The sequence below is a fragment of the Nannospalax galili genome, unplaced genomic scaffold (assembly GCF_000622305.1).
Source record: "Nannospalax galili isolate Female #2095 unplaced genomic scaffold, S.galili_v1.0 scaffold1096, whole genome shotgun sequence".
Lineage (NCBI taxonomy): Eukaryota > Metazoa > Chordata > Mammalia > Rodentia > Spalacidae > Nannospalax > Nannospalax galili.
The window spans coordinates 1105958-1114175 of record NW_008338289.1 but is presented as its reverse complement, the minus strand read 5'-3'; positions in this window follow the sequence as shown (position 1 = coordinate 1114175).

The window sequence follows — 8218 nt, the reverse complement described above, 5'->3', positions numbered from 1 at the left end:
CTTATGGAATATTATGCAAAAATTTTCTGAAGGTAAGCAGTCCATTGATGGGAAAAATCTAGAGACTTCTTGCTAATTAAAAACATTTGTGAAGAATTCCATTTATATGAAAAAAGAATCATAGACTTGTAGCAAAATGTTTATTTGTTTAATTTCACATATAAATAGAAAAGGGTTAAGTAGATACAGACTCAGTTGAGAGTAGATATTATGCACAGTAAAAAGACATAGGTTGAAGGTTATATTTTCAGGGTGATTTTTCTTGCATGGATATTTTTGCAATTTCATAAAATCAAAAATGAACTCACAGTTTATTATGTAATTAAAACAATCATTTCTAAAAAGAAGTGATCACATATCTACTAATTTGTGAATTTTTATTATAACTTGATTTTTGCTGTTTAGATTAATTGAATCATAGTTATTAAAGCAATGACAGAATTGTCTAAATTTAAAAGATGAGGCCACTGTGCCAAACAAAATAAAAACCAGCTTGAGTCATTATGGAGAAACTTATGTCTGAAGTAAAAGGAAGATCTGACAACTGTGATAAAATCTTTTCTCTAAGGTGAGCATTAACTTCCTTTTGTTCAATAATGACGCTCCTGATTGACAGTAGGAAGAGCCTGTGTGTGTGTGTGGGGGCAGGTATCTGTTTTGGAATATCCCACAGTCTCTGACCAGGGACTGTAAGCATAATAAGCAAGGGGCACTTTGATCCCTCAAAAGGAACATGCATGGTCTTTAGGGTTGTAAAGTGTTGTGAAGGCACCATAGTCTATTAGATAAGGAATGAATTTTAATCTTGATTTTAAAATGGGATCTTAAAAATAAAACTGAAAGTCGGAGCTGCAAGAAACTGTAGTTTGATCTTAGACTTTAGGAAAGGAGAAACTGAAGAGCAGAAGGGTAAAGGCCATTCAGACATAGCAATTCTTAACAGGTCAGGAGCACAGTGGCTCCAGGTACATTATAAACAACCAACCAGCATAGCTCATCTTGGGTCCTGGAGACCTTCACCTGGAGGAAGTGATGTGGAAACTGCTGCTTGTCTCCTGATCATTCTGGAGGATGCTGGCTTGGTTCAGGGTCCTAGCCCCTAGGCAAAGTGTCTGATTACAGAAGGCCCCAGACAATTTTCATTATTTTTTTCAGGTTCTTCTGTCCTTCTGCTGTTTAAATTTCACTTCAGAGTGGGAGCATTAACCATCATCCTTATGAACAAGGAAGAATTTAAGCCAAATATAAAGATTTCTGATTTTAAAAAATCCATAAAATACAGACATACAGAATTAAAGCTGCCAGTGGGTATCTGTTAACCAGAGTCTGTAGCAATCTTGATGGAAGTGCTGTGTTCCAATAATTCGGAAGCATCTACTTGTGCTGGAAGTGAAATCAGTCCCGGACAGGTCATGGCTCAATTCCTGGAGTTCCTAGGTTAGCACTGCATTGCGATATTATTTCAGTTGGCTTAACACACACAAGCCCAAACAAAAATCCTAAGGCAGCTTTATTTGGTCTGCTCTAGCGCTTTAAAAATTAAAAAACCGTCATTGAGGCATCATTTATATGCACCAAACAATCAATCTCTGATCCCCTTTTCCCATCCCCTCTGTTTCCCTTTTCTACATGGATACAAGCATGCGCGTGCACACGGGGTTCCCTCCAACAGGAAACAAAAACTAGTCCTGGAATCCGAAAGCACAGTGCCAGCCCTTTCGCTGAAACTGTACATGATGATGCTTAGGACTCTTGTTTTTTCTGAAAATTTCCACCTTCCAGTTCTCAGCATTGTTCAAGAGACCAAGACTGGGACCCAGGCTAGCTGTTCAGGCAGAGAGGTGGGCACATCTGGAGTCCCTCCCTGCAGGTAGGCTAGGGTGCCCTGTGGTGTCCACCTCGTGCTCCCTGACTCCTTTGTATGGTAGTCGCCTCTCACGGCCAGAGCCGGAGAATGTGGCTGCTAGGGAAAGTGTTTATGTGCTTATGTGACCACAGGTATGTGCCTTCAGTGACAGTTCTGTCCCACATCCTACATTCTGGAGGCAGAGGGGTGTAGGAGGGAGCCAGGAGAGTGAGTGGTCTGAGGTTTCCACATCACGCTCAAGAGGTGGAGAATCCCTAGGTTATAGAACAGAGCTTTGGGGCAACAAATGTGGCATTTTTTCTGGATTCTAAGTGGACAAGGTTTTTGGGAATGATGGATGCTCTTAAGTTTAGTTGTGAATTTATCCCACGTTGGGGAGAGGGCCTGGCTCACCAGGCACCAGTCACTGCTTCTGTATTTTGGGAATACCATTTCTGAGTGTGATGCTGCCCTTAGCACAGCCCTAGGCCCTCCAGGTAAGAAGGTCACCTCTCTGTCTGCCAGTGAACTTTAAACCTTGAATTCTCATGGCATTTCTTGAGAAAACTTTCTACAGATTAGAAAAATATCTACATAGCACACCTTTTCAGTTCCCTGAAATTCATAAACAATGTAAATTTATCTATACACATATTTAACAAAATTCATGCAGACCCCCAACTTTGATGTCAGGGAAAAATACAGAGATTTATAGCAGAATAGCATGTTTCAGGACTTGAAGGCTTGGTGTGGCACATTGTGTGAGTGACTGGACCATTGAGAACGTTGTTGATATTGGTGACATAATTTTCCAATAAGGTGCTTTGCAAAGTTCTGATTGAAACAAAGGACAAAGCCTTTACTTGTTAAGTACAAAGTTTACATTCCTAGAAAATTGGGTGTACATTAAAATCATCTCCAGACATCCTTGTGTTTTTATATGTAAATGTCGAATAGATTATCTTAAAATTGACCCCAATCAGTTTGTCATTGGAGTGTCCCCCAGCCTTGAAGGTGGTCTAGCACCCTAGCCTCAACCTATTAGCTTCCAGCAGTGACCTCTTCCTGTGTAATAGGCAACATCCTTCACAAATTTCCAAAATGCACCTTATCAGTTGCCAGCATTTCTTCTGGTAATCCCTTCTAAACCTCAACTTATTTATATAAACTTTTGCTTATATAGACAACGTACAATTGTCTTATTAAAAATGAAGACTTTTACAGGTGAAATTAACCCCTCCTCACTCTTATCCCACCCTGGTCCTTGTACCCTCATCCTTACGGGTAACCAAGGTCAACTGTTCAGTGAGTATCATTCCAGGACTTTTATCAAATGGCAATTTATAGGCTACAGGAAGTATGATGCCCAAGTTGAATTGTGACTCCATTTCTAATGTGTGTTAAAGCGTTAGCTCACAGTTAAAGTCGTAGATGCAACTAATTAGACGAAGTTCAGGTCATACTAGAGTAGTGTGGGCCTCTGATACAAAATATCAGTGTCCTTCTCCAGAGGGGAAAGTTAGAGAGCCATCCATAGGGAACATCTCTGCAGATAGAGGTAGAGACTAGGGTGAGTCATTGCAAGCCAGGTAAGAACAGAGGTTGCTGGCAAGCTGGTAGGCACTAGAGGAAGGACGGGGCATGCTTCCCTTGCCTCTCAGAAGGAACTGACCCTGCCAATATTTTAATCTTGGGTATCTAGCCTCCAGAACTGTGAGACAATAGGCTTCTGTTGTTTGAGTCAAGTTTATGGTACTTTGCTATGGTGGCACTGGCAGGTAAGAGAGCATACTCTGGGTTTCAGTGCCATGCGTCAAAAGCAGAGAAGTCATCTGAGTGGACACAGCGAAAAGCAACTAGGATCTGGAAGAGGCTGGAGGCTGTCCAGTTTTGTCACTCAATATGTCACCCAGGCTGGCAGTGGAAGGAAAAATCCCCTGCAGAGAACAGAGTTTTGCCCACAGATTGTGCCATCCCCATGAGCCCCACCTCACAGCAACACATCTACCTATCAAATCAGATTTGCAGTCAGGCTTTTTCATATGCAAGGAGAAAAGTTGTAATTGACCTTGAAAAATAATGACTGTTGCACTTAGAGGGCATGTGACTGGGTTCCCAACATCATTCCAGATCTTTCTTTAATATGGTCTCTATCTCATTCCAGATCCTTCTTTAGACCTTGCGTATCCATGCATGATGGGATGGGGTCCCAAATACATCTTGGAATGTGGTGCCTTCCATACTACACATGCAAATGAGCAAATAGTTTCGAAGCTCGGGGCACTGAAGGAGACTCGGGCCTTCCAATAGCTGTTTCCTAGAGTAGGGCGTTTAAAGATGATTTGCAAACTGGAAAGGCAATTAGATCCTTTTCTCCCCCTTTGCCATGCATTTAAAAAATTATATTTATTTTTATTTTATGTATATGAATGTTATGCTTGAATGTATGTAAGGGCACCCTGTCATGTGGTGCCCACAGAGGCCAGAAAAGTGCATCAGATCCCTTGGAACTGGAGTAATGGAAGGTTTTTAGCCACCATGTAGGTACCGGGATTCGAACCTGGATCTTCTGCAAGAGCAATAGGAGCTCTTAACCATGGTGCCATCTCTCCAGTCCTGTCATGTGTTTTGACTTTCAGTGTTTAATGTGAGTTGAGCCTAAGATTTAGTCAGAGATTTGGCTTGGGCAAGTGCTAAGACAAGTTTGCTAATGTGGTTACATCAAATCAATGTCTTTAGGACTTCTTGTGGTGATGTATTATTCTGAAAGGAGTTTGTTGAAGCTGAGTATTTTGCTGGACTTTACCTTGAAATGTGAACAGAGATGTTTTTGTGTGCTTTAAAAATGTGCATTGTAAATGGAAATATGACTATGAAAAATATTGTGGATTTTTAAATTAGTTTGAAGTAACAGTATTATTTTGCTCCTCATTCAAATCAAAATGTATTTTTGTATAAATTTTGTTAAGGATCTGAGCAATTACCTTATATATCCAATATAATAGGACTGTGACATTATAATTCTGTGGACCTATCACTATGAAAATAGCAGTTATATGTCAGTTTTCTTACTAATTTGAAAACTGTGGGGAAAAGTGGTCTTCACTTCATAATAAGAGGCCCTCATTTCATAATGAGAGCACTAGAGACCCAGAGTAGTGAAAGTGAGGCAGTTTATTTTATGACCTTGTCAAGGCAGGAGTCAACCTAGAATGGCAGGCAAGCATGCTAATGGAGTTCAGAACTGCTTATAAAGCCTGATGCCTGGCCCCTCCTCCCTTTTCTCTTACAGAGAAATCAGGAGGGTACAATCCTGCACATCATCTGGGTCTTCTTTTTCCCTCTGTCACTTATGTCTTTGTTTGCCTCAAAAACCAAAAACCAAAAACAACCTCTGTGTGTGCATTCATCTCTGTATCTCACATCCTGTTTATTTTAAAGCTTATGGGACACATGACCTTGTAGGTAAACTTAGCCATTAGCAATTTTCTACTCTAAACTTCTAGTTTTGGGGTGCTAACTAGACTAGCAGACATTAGCAAGGGGTCTGGTTATTTGAAGCTGCACCTTAGGTCACTCAAGGAACCTTTGAAAATGAACCATCAGATTTTATTTCTTACAAAACTGTTAAAGATGCAAACCCACTTTTTTCTTTTTAAATTTGTTTGATGCTTTTTGGAAGCTTTTAATAATGCAATAGAAATATGAAAGTACTTAATTTTTTTCTTGTGTCTACTTCTCACACCTGCTTGTCCCGTATAAAACTGTTTGAAATCACATAAAGGCATTTTCCAGGTCAGCGCCATAATCAGACAGTGCTCTGAAAGAGCGGTAAGCATTTTATTCAACTCAGCCTCCATTCTGCCATTGTGGGACACCACTGACGCTCTCTGAGAAGTGGTGGGGAAACAAACTTGTGCTCCAGTTTTCTGAGTCGTCTTTCCAGAAAGCACCCATGTATGCCACGCTTCACAATCACGACAAACTCTGGTCAAAGTGTGGAAAAGCCTTTGCATTGTGTGCAATGCAAGGCAATTGGGGTCATCCCAAATCTCCTTTCACCCAGCGTCTCAGCATCCCAAGCTCTATCCTGCTTTTCTGGCCTCTGTGCCTGCCCAACTCTTCTGTCTTTTCCCTCATCTCCTCCTTCATATTCACAACAGTGTCCTCTGTGTTTCAGGGGAAGCTTTCTAAGGCTTTCTCTCCCAAGGGAAGACCATACCCCCACCTTCTGGCATGAGCTCTTTTTTGCATGTCACATGTATGTGTGCAAGGATCTTGTAGTCTGCCTCCTCATGTGCTCAGTAATCAAAAGAGTTTTGTTTTCTTACCAATTTTCTGTATTTTTAAGTGGAAGATGCATTTTGTTATGAATAATGGCCACATATAAATACAGTAATCATCTTAGAAGCTTACTGAGGCTGCAGCTTAGTGAAGCGCTCTACTTAGCTTGCTCAAGGCCTTGGGTTCAGTCCCCAGCACTGCAATCTATCATTCAATCAGTCCATAGAAGCTTTTCAGACTCTTTTTCTGTGTGTTTGTATGTATTTATGTGTTTGTGGGTATGCATGTGTGTGGGTGTGGAGAGGCCAGAGGTTGACATCAGGGTTCTTCCCCAGTCACTTCTCTACATTATTTTTTTGGGACAGTGTCTCTCATTAGTCTAGAGATCACCAGTTGCCTGGACTGACTGGCCAGCAAGCTCCAGGTCTCCTCCTGTCTCCAGCTTCTCCAGGCTGGGATTACAGGTACTCACTGCCACTTCACACTGCTATTTATGTGGGTGCTAGGATCTGAACTCAGATCCTCATGCATGTAGGGCAAGCACTTCATGGACTAAACTACCTCCCCAGTCCCCTTGTTTAGTTCTGTTGAACATATAGAGCTTAAAATTTTTGCTCCAACCCTTTAGAATATGGAATCCAGTGACCATAAGTACATTCACATTCATGAATATCTATCTGCAGACCATGTTCATCCTCCCAAACTGAAAGTCCTCCCCCATTAAACAATGATTCCTATCCTCTATCACCCCAGCCCTGGCACCCTCCATCCTTCTGCCTCTGTGGATTTGACTACTCTAGATACAGCATTGGCGTGGACTCATACAGTATTTGCCAAGAGCTTTGTTTTTGTTCACCTCATATTTATTGGCGTGCCTAGACCATAATAAGCAACTACCAACTTCATAGGATAAATACTAATGAATAAATGAATGAAGGACAAATTGTGAAATAAATTGCGGTTTAAAAGCATTGCATTATGGGATTTACTGTTCTGAAGAGGAATGGTTCTTTGCCAAATACCCATGGGGACTGCTCCAAACTGGCCCTACATGCAGTACATAGACCACAGACCAGCCCACTGTGCTGGAGGCTTGAATGCACAGGCTGTTTTCAACAGTCCAGAGCTCTTGCACAGGGACGGAACACATTTCAGTACAGATGGTTGAGGCCTTAAGCTCTGGGGATCTCAGAGGCTGACTCACCTCTGCTGTGTGTCCCTGGTTGCACACTGGTCAGCTCTTTATACTCTAGGCAGGGTCTGACAATGACAGCAACGGTCGCCTTAATAGGGCTGGCAGCTTTGAGCTCTGGTTCTCAGTGTTAAGTTCTAGGCTGCCTCAGAAGTAACTGAATGATTATCAGCACCTGGCTTCCTAGGATCCAGATGTTAAGTTCACATATTTCAAAGTGTCACCGGAGAAACCCAGAGCTGGAACTGTCTGCTCTCATTCTCACAGTCAGGATTCAGAGAGGTCCGGGAGGAGCATTTACAGATGCAGAGTTCTCACTTCTGCTTCCCCTGAGTCAGCTGCTGCCAAACTGCCCAGCATTTGGGCTCTATCTGTTCTTCAAAAATATTGATTATTACTATTATTATTATTATTATTATTATTATTATTGTGTGTGTGGATATATGCATGGGAACATGGGTGCCATGGTAGTCAGATCTCTTTTTCCACCTTTGTGTGGGTTCTGGGAATTGAACTCAGGTCTCTAGGCTTGTATGACAAGTGCCTTTATCCAAGGAATCATCTTGGCAGCCCTTCATCTAGTTTTGAAGTATTGCCTGTTCACCAAGGCAGCTTGGTGGTTCAAATTAGGCTACAGATACTCCTTCTGGTCTTGCTCAACTGTTGATTGCATGTGTGGTTCCTTGAAGGCCAGATTAAGCTGTGGCAGGAAGATAATCAGGAGTCAGGGGATATGCTTTGCCTCAGCCACGTGCCTAAGATATGTGACTGGGAGTGTTTTACTTTAGTGGTTTTAGCTTATAGAATAAGCACTAACATCTCTTTTCCACATACCAAGAATAACACTGGAATTCTTCAAACAGTGCAAATGATTTAGTCAGCACTTAAGTAATGTT